Raw genomic sequence first — 20961 nt, forward strand, 5'->3', positions numbered from 1 at the left:
TTGGATGCAGGTGGAGGACCGAGAGGAGGTTGAGGAGGCAGAAGCAGTGGAGGAACTTTGAGATAAAGAGGATTGACGCACAACTCGTGGGGACGGCAAGACTTGGACAGCAGCCCCTTGTCCTGCTGTCACCATAGTTACCCAGTGCCCAGTCAGCGACATGTAACGCCCCTGTCCATGCCTACTCGTCCAAGTGTCTGTGGTGAAATGCACCCTGTCACACACAGAGTTTCTCAAAGAAGCGGTGATGTTGTGTGCGACATGCTGGTGGAGCGCAGGCACACCTTTCTTTGAGAAGTAGTGCCGACTGGGCATCTTGGACTGGGGCACTGCGACGGACATGAGGTCTCGAAAATCCTCTGTGTCCACCAGGCGGAAAGGCAGCATTTCTGTAGCCAAGAGCTTGCAGATGGTGAAATTCAACCTCTTAGCTTTCTCATGGCTAGGGGGAAATGGTCTTTTACTTGTCCACATCTGAGGGACCGAGGGCTGGCTGTTGTGCTTAGACGGGGTTCAGAAGGGTGTCCCTGGCAAACTGCCGGTCTGTGAGGAAGATGCAGGCGGACATGTTAGGTTGCCTTGATCCAAAGGTGGTGCTCTCGATGTCGGAGAGCGCTCAACACCAGCTGGTGTTTCCACCTCCAAAGAAAATGATGACCTGCCAATCACGCTGGCTGTTGCGGGTAAAGAGGTGGCAGGTCTGCGTCCCAAAACAGGTGTGACTGCTGTCCCCCCAGTCACAGAGGATGAAGAGGCCGCGGATGCACAAGATGGGGCAGACGGTGGTTGGCCCGGCCCGCTAGGCCGCATTGTAGCACAGTGAGCTTCCCACTGGAACTTATGCTTCATATCCATGTGACGGTTCATGCATGAAGTACTCAAACTATGGATTTTTTGGCCTCTACTTAGCTTTTGGTGACAAATGTTACAGATAACACGAGTTGGGTCATCCTTATCGATCTGAAAAAATGCCCAGGATATGCAAGGCTTAGCACCCATACGACCTGAAGAGCCACCACGACTTGTGGTCAGAGGCAGAGTTGTGTTTGAGGATGCAGTTGTTGACATGCTTCCAGTGCTACGTCTCTGTCCAGGAAGGCACAACCTGACCTCGTCATCACTAGCATCCTCCTCCACCTCCTCTGCTGACCTCATCAACTGGCTGACTGTGGGTTGACAGTAAGTGGGATCTGCAACCTCGTCATCATCACTCTGTGTGTTCTCACACCCGTCGTCCTCAGAGCCAACCTCTTCCTGCCCTGACAAAAAACTCAAGTTGTCGCTCCAATCAGGTATTTGAGTCTCATCATCGTCTTCCTCATTGTCTCCACCAACAGGAGTTACAGTTTGGGAACGAGGGTCTACATTATGGTCTGAACCTTCTGCGTCTGGTCCTGGATCCGACTCATAAAGATTCTGCGCATCAGTGCAGATCATTCCCTCGTCTGGATTCACAGAACCTCTGGAGCCAACTTCTGATTCCCAGGCTATAGTATGAGTAAACAGCTCTGCAGACTCAACCATCTGTTCTACCCCATACTCAGACGGGCAGCTGGAGACTTGGGAGCTGTGAGGAAGCAAGTGCGATTGGGGTGACACCTCTGAGGACGGGAGTATTTGTGATGTTGAAGTTGAGATGGAGGAGAGCCCACTTAAAGGAGCTCTTGATATCCGTTGAAGCACCTGCTGTTTTTGTGCCTCATCTGGAATTTGTAGCGATTGGCGTGGCCGTAAGAAAGGGATCGTATCACATTGTCCGCTAAAAGAAGTAGACATCTTAGTTTGGCTGAAAGATGGTCTTTCTTCTGCAGATGTTACTGTTGCTTTAACACCTACCCCACGGACACAACCTTTTATTCCCTTCCCAAATGGACTAAGAATAAGTCCCACACACTGCTACAAGCCCAAAATTATTTTCCGAGCTAGATGCAGCTAAAAATTATTTGTAATTTGCAAGCTGGTGGAGCTTAATATAGATGGACTAAGAATAAGTCCCACACACTGCTACAAGCCCAAAATTATTTTCCGAGCTAGATGCAGATAAAAATTATTTGTAATTTGCAAGCTGGTGGAGCTTAGTGTAGATGGACTAAGAATAAGTCCCACACACTGCTACAAGCCCAAAATTATTTTCCGAGCTAGATGCAGATAAAAATTATTTCTAATTTGCAAGCTGGTGGAGCTTAGTATAGATGGACTAAGAATAAGTCCCACACACTGCTACAAGCCCAAAATTATTTTCCGAGCTAGATGCAGATAAAAATTATTTGTAATTTGCAAGCTGGTGGAGCTTAGTATAGATGGACTAAGAATAAGTCCCACACACTGCTACAAGCCCAAAATTATTTTCCGAGCTAGATGCAGATAAAATTATTAGTAATTTGGAAGCTGGTGGAGCTTAGTATATATGGCCTAATAGAATGATGCTATGCCCAAAAGGTTTCACTTGGCTAGGTACAGTAAAAAAAATTGTATTCTATACACAGGTGGTGTAGCTTGCAACACAGATACGCTACTCCACTGACTAACACACACTGCAAGAGGCCAAAAAGGATTTGCTTAGCTAGATTTAGCCAAATGCTGTGAAAAACACTTGCACAGCACTGGCACAGACCTGCCTGGCAAAAAGTCCTAGGAAATGCTGTAAACTAGTTCTCAAAAGGACTGCAATTACAATTAGTCACTACTCCCAACCTATCTATTTAAGAGCACAGACCTGCCTGCTAAAAGTCGTAGGAAATGCTGTAACCTAGTCCTCAAAAGGACTGCAATCACAACTATTCCCTACTCCCAAGCGATCTGTAGATTTCTGAGAAAATTGGCTTGAAATTAACACTGAAAATATAGCGCACACAGCAACAGCGGTGCCGTCTAACACGCAGCTGCAGCAGTGAGAAAATGGTGGCGACGGGGAAAATGGCTGGGTCTTATAGGGCAAGGACATGTGACATACACAGCCAATGACACATGCCCTTGCTTGTGTGAAAAAAAGCAGTTCGCTCCGTGTGTGCGCTGCTGATAGGCTGACAGATTGCACCTCCCCACTGCAAATGCGGGAAAGAGAAAAAAAAATGGAGATCTTCATTGTTCCTGCAGAGATCCATCCCCTGCCCCTCCCCCCGCCCCACTGTACACTCAAACTGCGTTTTAACATTGATTATCAGCATTACTGTGAAAAAATCTAGTTATGATTTTGGTGCACGAACAGTTATCGAACATAACCTCGAACAGCCGGATTTTTTTCAAATCGTTCGTGTTCGCCGAACGGCTCGAACACCGCCCAAAACAGATCGAATTTGAGATTGGCGAACAGTTCGAGTCGAACATCACTCATCTCTACTTAACGGGTCTAAGGCATTAATTTTTCCTATTCATATTACCTATCAAACTAACAGTAAGATAGAGACTTTATTCCCCTTTAAGTGGGCTGAAAAGGGAATTTCATATCTATGTATATTTCTTACATCTCCACATCTATTGGTACAGGAGGATTCTGACACCATATATAGCTCACTTAAAATGAAGCTGGAAAGATACGATTCCCCCATCATGGATAGTTAGGATAAATTCTTTTAAAATGACCTTACTTCCCAAATTATTATATTTATTTAGATATATAAATTGTAAGCTGATTAACAAATTTCAATTATTAATTGAGAAATTCATATGGGTGGAGAGAAAAACAAGAGTCTTAAAAAATTGATTTCCTATCCTTTTAGTCTGGGTGGTATGGGAGATCCGGATGTCTTGCCATATTATAAAGCTACTATTCCTGACTCAACGAAGGATGGGTGGCTGGAAGAAGGTTCTCATAGATGGATGCAATGGAATCCTTTTATGCTAACGGTGGTTCTACAAGGAGAACTCCTGAAATTGAACATCTAAAGCCAACAGTTTCTTCTCCTTGTTACCAACTATGGTGGCAACTATACTGTATATGCTTGGAACAACCGGGCTAGAAGGAATCTGTCTATTTCATTGGCAAATATTTCCATTAGGTCTATAGAATTTCATATGCCATATCTAAATCTAGCATGATGGCATCAGAGTGGAATTAATACATTAGCAGATATATGTGACGGTTCAGGTCTTATGCCATGTGATGTTATTAGAAATAAGAATCGTTTCAGAAAAAGTTGTTTTTATCAATATTTACAAATTAGACGTTTCCCAGCGTCATGTTTCCTAGATAAAAGAAATACTAGAGGTCCGCTTCAAAATGTGACCTCCACCACTAAAGGAATGTCTTTAATCTATGAAATCTTAAGTCGTCCACTAGAGGAGGGGGAATTGCCGTATATGCTTAAAGGGAAGGTGCCGTGATTTTTTCTTAAGTATATAAAAAAAAAAATACATAAAAAGTTTTTTAAGCTAAGCTTCACTACATTGTATGTATGTTTTTTTTTAATAATAAGTTATTATTGCAGCCACAGGGGACGGCCATTTTACATTGCAGATCTGTAAGGTCGCTGGACGCCACTTACAGTCTGCAAATACGGCAGTCCCTGTGCATAGGACATAGCGGTCAGACACCGACCCTATCTCCAACATTGCAGCCGCATCAGCTGTGAACTGGGCGCGCCCCTGTGGGCTGTCCAATCCACAGCTGTAGGTGCGGCCGGGCGCCATTTTTTTATAGCCTAGAGCTATCCGCTGAGCTCGATTTATACTCTATCACAGGACTTGTTATGCTGGAAGCTGTAACTTCCGGAACAACAGGCCCTGCGCAAGCTGCAGATACCAGAGGAGCTGCTGGAGACACGAGGCGCTGATGGATACCGGGCGAGCTGCAGAGACGACAGGACTGCGGAGGTGACATCACCCATTGGTAAGTATCAGGGCTGCGGTGGCGGTGTCACTATCAGGGCTGCGGCAGCGGTGTCACTATCAGGGCTGTGGCGGCAGTGTCACTATCAGGGCTGTGGCGGTAGTGTCACTATCAGGGCTGCGGCGGAGTCACGATCAAGGCTGCAACGGCAGTGTCACTATCAGGGCTGTGGCGGCGGTGTCAAGATTAGGGCTGTGGTGGCAGTGTCACATTCAGGGCTGTGGTGGCAATGTCATGTTCAGGGCTGTGGTGGCAGTGTCACGATCAGGGCTGTGGTGACAGTGTCATGATCAGGGCTGTGGTGGCAGTGTCACGATCAGGGCTGCAGCGGTGTCACGATCAAGGCTGCAACAGCAGTGTCACTATCAGGGCTGCGGCAGCAGTGTCACGATCAGGGCTCTGGTGGCAGTGTCATGATCAGGGCTGTGGCGGCAGTGTCACTATCAGGGCTGCGATGGCGGTGTCACGATCAGGGCTGTGGCGGTGGTGTCACGATCAGGGCTGTGGTGGCGGTGTCACTATCAGGGTTGCGGTGGCAGTGTCACGATCAGGGCTGCGGTGGAGTCACGATCAAGGCTGCAACAGCAGTGTCACTATCAGGGCTGCGACGGCAGTGTCACTATCAGGGCTGCGACGGCAGTGTCACTATCAGGGCTGCGGTGGCACTGTCACGATCAGGGCTGTGGTGTCACTATCAGGGCTGCAGCGGCGGTGAGGGAACAGGCATGCTGCTTTATAAAAGAGGCAAAAATATGGAGGGAGCAGATGGCTTTTAGCTGGCTGGAAGGTGTCAGATGGTGACGCGCCCCCTGGGACATATTCCTTTTTGAGGGGAATACCCGGCACCGGATCAGATGGGGGGTTGTAGTCTCCGAGCGGCTGTGACCCGGCCCCGTGCCCAGGGCGTCAAGCTCAGTGTTATGTGGCAGTCCTACGGATGTTATTAAGAGTTCTTTTGTGTCGACTACGCCACCCGTTGTGATGCGGTCACTGTGGCCGCCGCTGCAGCAGGGTCCGCTGAGGCTGATGGTGCAGGTGCAGCTTGTGATGATAACCCCCAACGGGAGGGGTATAGCCTCAGGGGGAACAGGTGCAGAGGATGGGGGTTGTGGTGGTGCAGTGCAGACGGCAGTGAAGACAGAGTCGGGTTATGCAGTTAAGGGTGTTTACTTACTGCAGATGTTGTACTGGTCACTCCAGCTCCGAGTGACCACCCGAGCCGTGCTGCGTCCACCAGGTCCTGGATCCAGCCAACCCCCAAACAAGTCCGGAGCGTGGCCCTGAGCTCTCCTTCTGTCCCGTTCTCTGGCCGTCCCCACCAGTGATCCACCTAGGTCCAGCTCCCTCGGGCCTTCTGTTGGGACACCCTTGGCCTTGGGTTCCCTGACCCTTCATGTGGTGTGCCTTCGGGGTGGATGTAGTGGGTGACCGTGGCAAACGCTGCCCACGGTCTCCGGTCTCTGGCTGGGGAATGTTTTTACCCCCACCAGCTTGGGTTCCGGTACCCTGATGCCGACTCTTCACCCGGGGTTTTAATTTGGGATCTTAGAGTCCTGTTCTTCTGTGCCTCTGGGTCTCTCTCTCTCCTCTCTCACTCTGGGTCTTTCCTTCTCCTCTGCTCCTGACTTGTTCTCTGCATCTGACCCTGTTCTTAGTTGGTGCCCACCTTATATACACCCTCTATGTGTGAGCTCAGGTGACCAGCACCCAATGAGCTCCTAACTTTACCCAGGCTGCTCCCCCTATCTGCCCCTACACTACTTGGGATGTACCACCCCCCTCCCACTCCAGCCAGGAACAGACTCGGTCGTACCTGCACATTTCTAAGTGGGAGTACCGTCGGTCTGCTCCTCGGAAATGGGATGTGTGTAGTGCATGCAGCCTACCGAGCTCAGATCCACACTCCATCCTTACCCGGGAGTGGAATATCACACCTCTGGATTGAGGTGCAATACCCCTGTAGCAGCCGAATCCTCAGGGTGCTACATTCCCCCCTGGTAAATCACAGCACGTCCTCGGGCTGTAAGACATAACACCAAAAACATACAAATTTTTTTTTTTTTTTGCATAAACATATAAAACATATAAAACAATATATATATATATATCAATATAAAACATTCTCGTCGCCTCTGGCTCCTCCTCCGGTCACTGTGCAACGTGTGACCGGGTAAAGTGCGACAGTCTCTCTGGAAAACTGGTTTTCCTATAAAACCGGTAGGGGGCGCTTTAGGACGCGCAACTATTTACAAGGGAAGTTGGCCGCTCTCAGTCCTCGGCCAGGTAAGGAGGGAAAGGGAATGGCTGCTCACAGTCCTCAGCCTGTGGGATTAAGGGGTAAACGGGTAAACAGTTCACTTAGCTGGTCCCAACGGGGACTATATTAGCAACTACAGTTTCAGTTTCAGTTTCACGGTTTCAGTTTCAGTTTCAGTTTACGGTGCCCCGACGGGCAACTATATACAGCTTCTGCTTCGCTGTCCTTAGCGACGGCGTCCTCCTGCTCTTGCTTTTTGGTTACTTTTGGCTCTAGTTTCAGACCCGTCCGGGTCCTCTTGTTCCTCCTCCTCACACCGCAGCTCTTCCTCCGTCAGGCGGTGTACGTGGAGGGCGTAAGGTCCTTTGGCACACTTGTGCCGGGTAAAGGTGACCTCGTCCCCGATATAAAGGTCACGACCTCTGTGCCCCTCCGGCAGATGGGACTCAACGTCTCTGCGCGTTACAAAAACGTCGCCGGGGGTGTTGTGGTCTCTGATGAAGCCCCACCCATGCTGCTGGTTGAACTTGATCACTGTCCCGATGGTGCGGGGACAATGCGCTGCACGGGGGTCTCTCCTGGCCCGGCTCTTCTGCTCCGCGCTCCTTATCTGGGCTTGTTGTTCCCGGACCCGCCTCTCTCTCCGCTCCCTCGCAAACTCCTCGAGCTGCTGTCGGCAGCACTCAGCACGCTCCGCTGCAGCTGCCCTGGTTTCCTGAGTGAACCCCATTAGATCTTCTCCGGTGGGGTCCCACTCAAACTGCGCTTCCGCTAGCGGGGGCGAGATCCTTATTACGGGCTTCGGAGCCGGGATCAGGGGTGCACACATGGCCCCAACCCTCCTCTGGTGCTCCAGTTCGTGATACTTCTGGGGCCAGATGAAAGGCTGCCCGTCCGGCCACGTGTGCTGGGCAAACAAGTCCTCTCCCAGACGCGGCACCCTTGATTTTGCGGGTGCGGGCGCGGTGGTGGTGGCGCCCGGGTTGCCCAGGCCTTGCGGCCAGGCCTGGGGCACCTGGAAGGTGAAGGGCACCGTTAGGACGGCGGCGCCCTGGGCTACCTGGCCTTGCGGCCAGGCCGGAGGCTCCGCGGAGGTAGGGGGCGCTGTTGGTATTGCGGCGCCCGGGGGTACTAGGCCTTGCGACCAGGCTGGTGGTACTTCCTGCTTGGTCACGCTCGGGGTCGAGGCGTGTGACGTCACAGGGGTCGCGGCGGCGGCTTCCGGTTGGGGCCTAGTCTGCGTCGGTGACATGGCGTTTTCGGGCACAGCAGGGGGACTTTCGGGCTCTGCGACGGGGAGCTGGGGCAGGTAAGCGGTGTCCCGGCTTGGGGTGTAGACGTCCCCTTTACCGGCCTCCATGCGTTCGGCTCCCTTCTCGGCGCCGTCTCCGACCTTGGGTCCTCCCGCGCCATCCTCAGAGGCGGTCTGCTTCCTCATCTTGGCTGGCGTGCTCCGGGTCTTGGTTTGCTGGGCCATCTCACGGCTCCACTCCGCCAATGTCTCTCGCTGTACCCGGGCCATCCTCCGTGCGAGGCCCTCCAGGGCAGTTTGTGCACACTCCCGGTCTCGGGGGAGCTGTGCAAGGACCTCCACTAGGCCTAGCGGGGTCGTGGTGTCTAGCAGGCTCCTGACCAACGGGTCGGTGCTGCTCTGCTCTTCTTCCAGCAGGCTCCTGGCCAGCGGGCCGGTGCTGCTCTGCTCTCTGGACATCTCCGGGTGAGCTTCTTTGCTGCTCCTCTCCAGGCTTCCTGCCTCCGGGTGTGCTCGCTCCAGACTGCTCCAGGCGACACCCATCTTTGTTCTCTCCTTTCGTCTCCTCCCACTTCGAGGGCGGTCCCGGGGCAACTCGGTGACTGTCAGCTCCAGGGGTAGTTCTTTCACGCTGACAGACACCTCCAGCATCACAGTCTCTGTTGGTGGGGGCGGTTTCCACTTTTGGCGCCATTTTCTGTCCCGGCCCACGATGGGAGGCAGCCTCTTGCCCTCCTTTGGCACGCCCATAATGGCGTCCGCTGCTCTTCCAAGGCGGGAAATCTTCGGATTTGGCGGGAAGCGTCGCCCAGTGGCGGGAAACTCTGCAGATGGCGGGAACAAGCTGGAAATGGCGGACAATCGGCGGGACACGACCTGTGATGGGGTCCGATGGTGTGGACCCTCCGGAACCGGCGGGAGACTTCTTTCTGAGGTAAACTTGCACTTTTCTTCAGGCACGCAGTACCCGGGTGTTGCGGGCACGTAATCCTGCCGACTACGCCAAAGTTGACGCGCCCCCTGGGACATATTCCTTTTTGAGGGGAATACCCGGCACCGGATCAGATGGGGGGTTGTAGTCTCCGAGCGGCTGTGACCCGGCCCCGTGCCCAGGGCGTCAAGCTCAGTGTTATGTGGCAGTCCTACGGATGTTATTAAGAGTTCTTTTGTGTCGACTACGCCACCCGTTGTGATGCGGTCACTGTGGCCGCCGCTGCAGCAGGGTCCGCTGAGGCTGATGGTGCAGGTGCAGCTTGTGATGATAACCCCCAACGGGAGGGGTATAGCCTCAGGGGGAACAGGTGCAGAGGATGGGGGTTGTGGTGGTGCAGTGCAGACGGCAGTGAAGACAGAGTCGGGTTATGCAGTTAAGGGTGTTTACTTACTGCAGATGTTGTACTGGTCACTCCAGCTCCGAGTGACCACCCGAGCCGTGCTGCGTCCACCAGGTCCTGGATCCAGCCAACCCCCAAACAAGTCCGGAGCGTGGCCCTGAGCTCTCCTTCTGTCCCGTTCTCTGGCCGTCCCCACCAGTGATCCACCTAGGTCCAGCTCCCTCGGGCCTTCTGTTGGGACACCCTTGGCCTTGGGTTCCCTGACCCTTCATGTGGTGTGCCTTCGGGGTGGATGTAGTGGGTGACCATGGCAAACGCTGCCCACGGTCTCCGGTCTCTGGCTGGGGAATGTTTTTACCCCCACCAGCTTGGGTTCCGGTACCCTGATGCCGACTCTTCACCCGGGGTTTTAATTTGGGATCTTAGAGTCCTGTTCTTCTGTGCCTCTGGGTCTCTCTCTCTCCTCTCTCACTCTGGGTCTTTCCTTCTCCTCTGCTCCTGACTTGTTCTCTGCATCTGACCCTGTTCTTAGTTGGTGCCCACCTTATATACACCCTCTATGTGTGAGCTCAGGTGACCAGCACCCAATGAGCTCCTAACTTTACCCAGGCTGCTCCCCCTATCTGCCCCTACACTACTTGGGATGTACCACCCCCCTCCCACTCCAGCCAGGAACAGACTCGGTCGTACCTGCACATTTCTAAGTGGGAGTACCGTCGGTCTGCTCCTCGGAAATGGGATGTGTGTAGTGCATGCAGCCTACCGAGCTCAGATCCACACTCCATCCTTACCCGGGAGTGGAATATCACACCTCTGGATTGAGGTGCAATACCCCTGTAGCAGCCGAATCCTCAGGGTGCTACAATGGCATATGACTGGATGGAGGGGGCAGATGGCATATGGATGGCTGGAGGGCGGCAGATGGCATAAGGATGGCTGGAGGGCGGCAGATGGCATATGGCTGAATGGAAGGGGCAGATGGCATATGGGTGGAGGGGGGAGATGGCATATGGATGGCTGGAGGGGGGCAGATGGCATATGGCTGGATGGAAGGGGCAGATGTCATATGAAGGGGGCAGATGGTATATGGATGGAGGAAGCAGATGGCATATGGGTGGGAGGGGGCAGTTGGCATATGGGCATACGGATGGAGGAGGGAAGACGGCATATTAGTGGAGGAGGGCAGATGGCATATGGATGGACTGGGGCAGATGGCATATGGCTGGAGTGGGGCAGATGGCATATGAGTGGAGGAGCGCAGATGGCATATGGATGGAGTGGGGCAGATGGTATATGGATGGAGAGAGGCAGATGATATATGGATAGAGGAGGGCAAAAGGCATATGGATGGAGGGGGGCATATGGATGGAGGAGGGCAGATGGCATATGGATGAGTGGGGCAGATGGCAAAAGGATGGAGGGGGCAGATGGTATATGATGGAGGGGCAGATGGCATATGGATGGCTGAAGGGGGCAAATTGCATATGGATGGAGTGGGGCAGAAGGCTGGTATATGGATGGCTGGAGGGGGCAGATGGCATATGGATGGAGGGGCAGATGGCATATAGATGGAGGATAGCAGATGGCATATGGATGGAGGGGGAAGATGGTATATGAATGGAGGGGGCAGAAGGCTGGTATATAGATGGCTGGAGGGGGCAGATGGCATATGGATGGAGTGGCAGATGGCATATAGATGGAGGAGGGCAGATGGCATATGGATGGAGGGGGGCAAATGGCATATGGATGGAGGGGTGCAGATGGCATATGGATGGAAGAGGGCAGATGGCATATGGATGGAGGAGGGAAAATGGCATATGGATGGAGGAGGGCAGATGGCATATGGATGGAGGGGGGCAGATGGCACATGGATGGCAGAGGGCAGATGGCATATGGATGGAGGAGGGCAAATGGCATATGGATGGAGGGGGCAGATGGCATATGGATGGAGGGGGCAGATGGTATATGCTGGAGGGGGCAGATGGCATATGGATGGAGTGGGGCAGATGGCATATGGATGGAGAGGGGCAGATGGCTGGTATATGGATGACTGGAGGGGGCACATGACGTATGGATGGAGGGGGCAGATGGTATATGGATGGAGGAGGGCAGATGGCATATGAATGGAGGGAAGCAGATGGCATATGGATGGAGGGGGCACTGTGGAGCACTATATGATGCCATTATACTGTGGAGCACTATATGATGCCATTATACTGTGGAGCACTATATGATGCCATTAAACTGTGGAGCACTATATGATGCCATTATACTTGGAACACTATATGACGCCATTATACTGTGGAGCACTGTATGACGCCATTATACTGTGGAACACTATATGATGCCATTATACTGTGGAGCACTATATGATGCCATTATACTGTGGAGCACTATATGACGCCATTATAGTGTGGGGCACTATATGACGCCATTATACTGTGGAGCACTATATGACGCCATTATACTGTGGAGCACTGTATGATGCCATTATACTGTGGTGTAATATATGATGCCATTATACTGTGGAGCACTATATAAGGCCATTATAATGTGGAGCACTGTATGGGGCCATTATACTGTGGAGCACTGTCTGACACCATTATACTGTGGAGCACTGTATGACGCCATTATACTGTGGAACACTATATGATGCCATTATACTGTGGAGCACTATATGATGCCATTATACTGTGGAGCACTATATGACGCCATTATAGTGTGGGGCACTATATGACGCCATTATACTGTGGAGCACTATATGACGCCATTATACTGTGGAGCACTGTATGATGCCATTATACTGTGGTGTAATATATGATGCCATTATACTGTGGAGCACTATATAAGGCCATTATAATGTGGAGCACTGTATGGGGCCATTATACTGTGGAGCACTGTCTGACACCATTATACTGTGGAGCACTATATGACGCCATTATACTGTGGGGCACTATATGACGCCATAATACTGTGGAGCACTATATGATGCCATTATACTGTTGGGCACTATATGAGGCCATTATTCTGTGGAGCACTATATGACACCATTATACTGTGGAGCACTATATGATGCTATTATACTGTGGAGCACTATATGACGCCATTATACTGTGGAGCACTATATGATGCCATTATACTGTGGAGCACTATATGATGCCATTATACTGTGGGGCACTATACAGTGGTGGCCAAAAGTATTGGCACCCCTGCAATTCTGTCAGATAATACTCAGTTTCTTCCTGAAAATGATTGCAATCACAAATTCTTTGGTATTATTATCTTCATTTAATTTGTCTTCAATGAAAAAACACAAAAAGAATTGTCCTAAAGCCAAATTGGATATAATTCCACAACAAACCTAAAAAACGGGGTGAACAAAAGTATTGGCACTGTTTGAAAAATCATGTGATGCTTCTCTAATTCGTGTAATAACAGCACCTGTAACTTACCTGTGGCACCTAACAGGTGTTGGCAATAACTAAATCACACTTGCAGCCAGTTAACATGGATTAAAGTTCACTCAACCTCTGTCCTGTGTCCTTGTGTGTACCACATTGAGCATGGAGAAAAGAAAGAAGACCAAAGAACTGTCTGAGGACTTGAGAAACCAAACTGTGAGGAAGCATGAGCAATCTCAAGGCTACAAGTCCATCTCCAAAGACCTGAATGTTCCTGTGTCTTCCGTGCGCAGTGTCATCAAGAAGTGTAAAGCCCATGGCACTGTGGCTAACCTCCCTAGATTTGGACGGAAAAGAAAAATTGACGAGAAATTTCAAAGCAAGATTGTGCGGATGGTGGATAAAGAACCTCGACTAACATCCAAACAAGTTCAAGCAGCCCTGCAGTCCAAGGGTACAACAGTGTCAACCCGTACTATCCATCGGCGTCTGAATGAAAAGGGACTGTATGGTAGGATACCCAGGAAGACCCCACTTCTTACCCCGAGACATAAAAAAGCCAGGCTGGAATTTGCCAAAACTTACCTGAGAAAGCCTAAAACGTTTTGGAAGAATGTTCTCTCGTCAGATGAGACAAAAGTAGAGCTTTTTGGGAGAAAGCATCAACATAGAGTGTACAGGAAAAAAAAAAGAGGCATTCAAAGAAAAGAACACGGTCCCTACAGTCAAACATGGCGGAGGTTCCCTGATGTTTTGGGGTTGCTTTGCTGCCTCTGGCACTGGACTGCTTGACCGTGTGCATGGCATTATGAAGTCTGAAGACTACCAACAAATTTTGCAGCATAATGTAGGGCCCAGTGTGAGAAAGCTGGGTCTCCCTCAGAGGTCATGGGTCTTCCAGCAGGACAATGACCCAAAACACACTTCCAAAAGCACTATAAAATGGTTTGAGAGAAAGCACTGGAGCCTTCTAAGGTGGCCAGCAATGAGTCCAGACCTGAATCCCATAGAACACCTGTAGAGAGATCTCAAAATGGCAGTTTGGAGAAGGCACCCTTCAAATATCAGGGACCTGGAGCAGTTTGCCAAAGAAGAATGGTCTACAATTCCAGCAGAGCATTGTAAGAAACTCATTGATGGTTACCGGAAGCGGTTGTTCGCAGTTATTTTGGCTAAAGGTTGTGCAACCAAGTATTAGGCTGAGGGTGCCAATACTTTTGTCTGGCCCATTTTTGGAGTTTTGTGTGAAATGATCAATGATTTGATTTTTGCTTCATTCTATTTTGTGTTTTTTCCTTGCAAGCAAATTAAATGAAGATAATAATACCAAAGAATTTGTGATTGCAATCATTTTCAGGAAGAAACTGAGTATTATCTGACAGAATTGCAGGGGTGCCAATACTTTTGGCCACCACTGTATGACGTCATTATACTGTGGAGCACTATATGATGCCATTATACTGTGGGGCACTATTTGATGCCATTATACTGTGGGGCACTATATGACGCCATTATACTGTGGGGCACTATATGAGGCCATTATACTGTGGAGCACTATATGACGCCATTATACTGTGGAGCACTATATGACGCCATTATACTGTAGAGCACTATATGACACCATTATACCGTGGAGCACTATATCACGCCGTTATACTGTGGAGCATTATATGATGCCATTATACTGTGGAGCACTATATCACGCCATTATACTGTGGAGCACTCTATGATGCCATTATACTGTGGGGCACTATATGACGTCATTATACTGTGGAGCACTGTCTGACGCCATTATACTGTGGAGCACTATATTACGCCATTACACTATGGAGCACTATATCACGCCATTATACTGTGGAGCACTATATCACGCCATTATACTGTGGAGCACCATATGACGCCATTATAGTGTGGATCACCATATGACGCCATTATACTGTGGATCACTATATGGGGCCATTATACTATGGAGCACTATATGACGCCATTATACTGTGGAGCACTATATCACGCCATTATACTGTGGGGCACTATATGACACCATTATACTGTGGAGCACTATGTGACTCCATTATACTGTGGAGCACTATATGACACCATTATACTGTGGAGCACTATATGGGGTCATTATACTGTGGAGCACTATATGATGCCATTATACTGTGGAGCACTATATGACGCCATTATACTGTGGGGCACTATATGATGCCATTATACTGTGGAGCACTATTTGGGGTCATTATACTATGGGGCACTATATGATGCCATTATACTGTGGAGCACTATATGACACCATTATACTGTGGAGCACTATATGACGCCATTATACTGTGGGGCACTATATGACGCCATTATACTGTGGAGCACTATATGACGCCATTATACTGTGGGGCACTATATGACACCATTATACTGTGGAGCACTATATGACGCCATTATACTGTGGAGCACTATATGACGCCATTATACTGTAAAGCACTATATGACGCCATTATACTGTGGAGCACTATATGACGTCATTATACTCTGGAGCACTATATGACGTCATTATACTGTGGAGCACTATATGAGGCCATTATACTGTGGAGCACTATATGAGGCCATTATACTGTGGAGCACTATATGAGGCCATTATACTGTGGAGCACTATATGAGGCCATTATACTGTGGAGCACTATATGAGGCCATTATACTGTGGAGCACTATATGACGCCATTATACTGTGGAGCACTATATGACGCCATTATACTGTGGAGCACTATATGACGCCATTATACTGTGGAGCACTATATGACACCATTAAACCGTGGAGCACTATATCACGCCGTTATACTGTGCAGCATTATATGATGCCATTATACTGTGGAGCACTATATCACGCCATTATACTGTGGAGCACTCTATGATGCCATTATACTGTGGGGCACTATATGACGTCATTATACTGTGGAGCACTGTCTGACGCCATTATACTGTGGAGCACTATATTACGCCATTATACTGTGGAGCACTATATCACGCCATTATACTGTGGAGCACTATATGATGCCATTATACTTTGGAGCACCATATGACGCCATTATACTGTGGATCACTATATGGGGCCATTATACTGTGGAGCACTATATCACGCCATTATACTGTGGGGCACTATATGACACCATTATACTGTGGAGCACTATATGACTCCATTATACTGTGGAGCACTATATGACACCATTATACTGTGGAGCACTATATGGGGTCATTATACTGTTGAGCACTGTATGACGCCATTATACTGTGGAGCACTATATGATACCATTATACTGTGGAGCACTATATCATGCCATTATACTGTGGGGCACTATATGATGCCATTATACTGTGGAGCACTATATGATGCCATTATAATGTGGAGCACTATATGACGCCATTATACTGTGGAGCACTATATGACGCCATTATACTGTGGAGCACTATATGATGCCATTATACTGTGGAGCACTATTTGGGGTCATTATACTATGGGGCACTATATGACGCCATTATACTGTGGAGCACTATATGACACCATTATACTGTGGAGCACTATATGACGCCATTATACTGTGGGGCACTATATGACACCATTATACTGTGGAGCACTATATGACGCCATTATACTGTGGAGCACTATATGACGCCATTATACTGTGGAGCACCATATGACGCCATTATACTGTGGAGCACTATATGACACCATTATACTGTAGAGCACTATATGACGCCATTATACTGTGGAGCACTATATGACACCATTATACTGTAGAGCACTATATGACGCCATTATACTGTGGAGCACTATATGACGCCATTATACTGAGGAGCACTGTATGACGCCATTATACTGAGGAGCACTGTATGACGCCATTATACTGTGGAGCATTATATGATGCCATTATACTATGGAGCACTATATGACGCCATTATACTGTGGAGGACTATATGACGCCATTATACTGTGGAGCACTATATGATGCCATTATACTGTGGGGCACTATATGACACCATTATACTGTGGAGCACTATATGATGCCATTTTACTGTGGAACACTATATGACGCCATTATACTGTGGGTCACTATATTAAGCCATTATACTGTGGGGCAGTATATGACACCATTATACTGTGGAGCACTATATGAGGCCATTATACTGTGGAGCACTGTATGGGGCCATTATACTGTGGAGCACTATATGACGCCATTATACTGTGGAGCACTATATGAGGCCATTATACTGTGGAGCACTGTATGATGCCATTATACTGTGGAGCACTATATGACGCCATTATACTGTGGGGCACTATATGACGCCATTATACTGTGGAGCACTATATGAGGCCATTATACTGTGGAGCACTGTATGGGGCCATTATACAGAGGACTCGGCGACTCTGATGAGCGGTGTAGTTACTCATCACAGCCGCCGGGTCTCATGGCTGCTGCAGCCTATGGAGCGTCGTTCTCTGAACAAGCCTCCATAGCCTTTAGACTCAGATTCGTGGATCGTCGTATGGGCGCCATGGACAACGTCAAGCCTGCATGGTTTTTTTTGCAAAATAAATTGGTGAACCAGGGAAAGTGTCGGGGAGTCTTCAAGAAACATTTATTTTTCTGTTTTTTTTTCATTATTGGATTAGTAATGGGGGTGTCTGAGAGACCCCTCTCCATTACTAACCACAGGGCTGGATGCCAGATGTGTTTTTTGACAATTCACAGATTATATCAACCCCAACTTTATTATCCCGATTGCCCCCGCACCAGGGCAATCAGGAAGAGGCGGGCAAAGCGTCAGAATTGGTGTATGTAATGTGATGGGCATCTAATGCGATGCACCAATTCTGGGGCGGCTGCGGACTGGTATTTGTAGGCTGGAAATGGCCCAAAAACCAGGGACCTTCCCAGCCTGATAATATACACCCGCAGCTGTCTGCTTTACCTTGCCTGGTACCAAAAATAGGCGAGAGGAGGACACCACACTGTTTTTTATCATTTATTAGGGTAAACACCTTTAAGTGCCACATAATAGGCATTAAAGGGTGCAAGTTTATTATATATAGGGGCTTGTGAAATTATATATCTGCAGGACATTTATCCATTCTATTACACCCCTGCTCCTATAGAAGCGGACAGAGCGAGGTCATGCATTACACCACTACTCCCATGGAAGTGGATGCAGAGGGGTCACACATTTCTAAGGGAGTAGTTGTGTAATTAGTGACCCTGCTCTGTCCATTTCTATGGGGGAAGTGGTGAAATATTTGACCCTGTTCCGTCAACTTCTATTGGGCCAGTGGTGTAATGCGTGGTCTCACTCCGTCCACTTCTATGGGCCAGTGGTGTAATGCGTGATGGCATCTTCCCTTTAACTGGGAAACGGATGTAGATATATCAGTACCAATTCAGAATTGACATAATGCAATTACCTGGATATAAAAAGCATCAATATGTATTAATCATCTTGAACAACTGAAGAAGATCCATATGAGATAGTATCTCTCTGCGTCTAAATTAACACATTGTAGTCTGAGTTATTTGGATAAATGCTGAAAGGAACGTCTCCATGTCGCTACATTACACCAGGTATGGTGGTGTTCTCCTAAGATAGGACCCTTTTGGTCTTTGGTTTTCGGATTGATCTCCGGTTTAATAGGGGCTCATCTAGCACTGAATCCAGCTCTGGCGATGTTGAATATTGGAATAGATACAATTCCACATAAGCTCAGATGGATGGTAATACATGGTGTGATTTCAGCTGGACAATGCTTAGCACTGAAATGGAAATCTCCTCTCATTCCCACGATGGAAGATTTGATTGGGAAAATTAACACCTATTATTATTATGAATATATGCTAGCATTCTCACAACAAAATGGAAAGAAAATGATGGATAGATGGAAATTGTGGACCCTGTCCCCGTGGTGGGCCATTCCTATTAACACATGATGATTTCAGTAAATTTATGCTGTCTCCTAATGTGATATGTTGGGGTAAATGTTGCACTCCTTTTGTGATTTTGAAATATTGAACTTTTTCTCTTTGACAAAGGAAGTGTAATTGTATGTTTGTGTTTTATGTTCTGTTTATACTTAAGGGTGATGGATTTCATTTTTGATGTTGTAAAAGTTGGAAAAATTTAATAAAGAATAAGGATAAAAAAAGGATATAAAAACCTGTCCTAATCTAACCTGAGAAAACCTCTGTGATCTTAAGCAGCTATGACTCTTTCCTCCATTTCTGCATCTAGTACTGATACTCAGCCTATGGTTTTACCATCTTAGGGGTTTCTAGGCAACTTCATTTTAAATAGAGTTATATTTTTAATAGTATATCACAGGATTCCATGATGACATCATTGATGATTCTATAACTGGCCATCACTAAGATTTCATTATGACATCATCACTGATGACATCACAATACACCCTCACTACTTACACAAGTGTTTACAGCCCCGGTGTCATTGTTGTCAGTGATTAGCTAGAGATAGTGATAAACTGATCGCGCTTGGATTTGATTGAAATGTCTGGAATTCCTCCAGACAATCTTCAGGTGTTGGCACTACTTCAGGGGATTCTTACCAACTATGCCCCTGACATTGTGCTACCACTACCCGATGGCGTCCTTAGCTTCACTTACCGGCTGGTTATGGAGCTTGTAAGAGACTGCCTGACCAAACATCAACTAGGTCGAATAACCTCAGAATACCTCGAACATTTACAGCAGAACATAAGGACATTAATACAACAGGTAAGCAGCAGAAAATCTCTTCAAAACCTACAACAATAATAATAGAAAATAATAGCTGAATACCAGTTACTTTCATTTAAATGTTTTTAAAGAGGTCAGCACGCCGTGAGTATTCAGTACTCAGCGTGACTGCAGACTTGTACCGCAAGGCCGGACAACCCCTTTAAGGCCTACATTAATATAATATATAACCTATTCCAAATACCCAGATATGTAGTATTGTACTTGCTGATGCCAGAAATAACATGAGATAAAATAACGTCCTCCATTGCGCACATTCTCTTATGATTTTCTTTTCCTGTTTATTTTCATCTTTATAGGCTGAGGAAAAATCCCAAACTGGAGAACTGGCCTTATTTCAACAACTGGCCCAAAATGTCCTGTCTATACTGGAGTATCCGGCCCACTCACTGGAGCGCCTGGTAAGTGTCCATCACCTTCTATATCACATGTCCTTGTTTTCTGACCTTCTCCAGATGACCAGTCATATCGCAGATGGTCATCTGTATGATCCTAGGGGCTTCCCTGTCACCACCAGGCAGGTATAGGATATTTGATGACAGCCGGTCTCTGTGGCTCCATCATCATTAATGAGCAGTTGTATATACAAGTCCCTTATATATTAGCATGGATTTACTGGAGGGAGTGTATAGTCCTTCCAATACTGAAATTAAATCCAGTTTTTGTCCTTTCTATCTAATGAATACTGTAATTTAACATATGTGAACTATTATATTAATTGTATATATTATAACCATTAGGAAACATCAGAAGGTGTCTCCAAAGAGGGGCAAAGCCTTAATATCCCTGACCCTAATACCAGTCAGCAGGGGCTACACATTGATGTGATTGAAGGTAAGCCGATCATCTAATGTCTTACACTTATCTAAATACCTAAGAGAACGCCAGAGAATATGTAGATTTACTGTTCATACTCTGTATGAGGCCGGTGACGGATCCTGGACCCCCTATAATGGTTCATGTAATTCTGATTCTCTCCTCTCTGCTCTTCTCAGATTCACAATGTATATTAAGGCTCATAGGCAGGGCTGCCACCACCCAAAACAGTCCTGGACAGCTCGGAAATATAGGGCACTTTTTTGACCTGTCCATTAA

This window comes from Phyllobates terribilis, unplaced genomic scaffold, assembly GCF_046119375.1.
Source record: "Phyllobates terribilis strain yellow unplaced genomic scaffold, ASM4611937v1 Scaffold_2__4_contigs__length_985480577, whole genome shotgun sequence".
Taxonomy (NCBI): Eukaryota; Metazoa; Chordata; class Amphibia; order Anura; family Dendrobatidae; genus Phyllobates; species Phyllobates terribilis.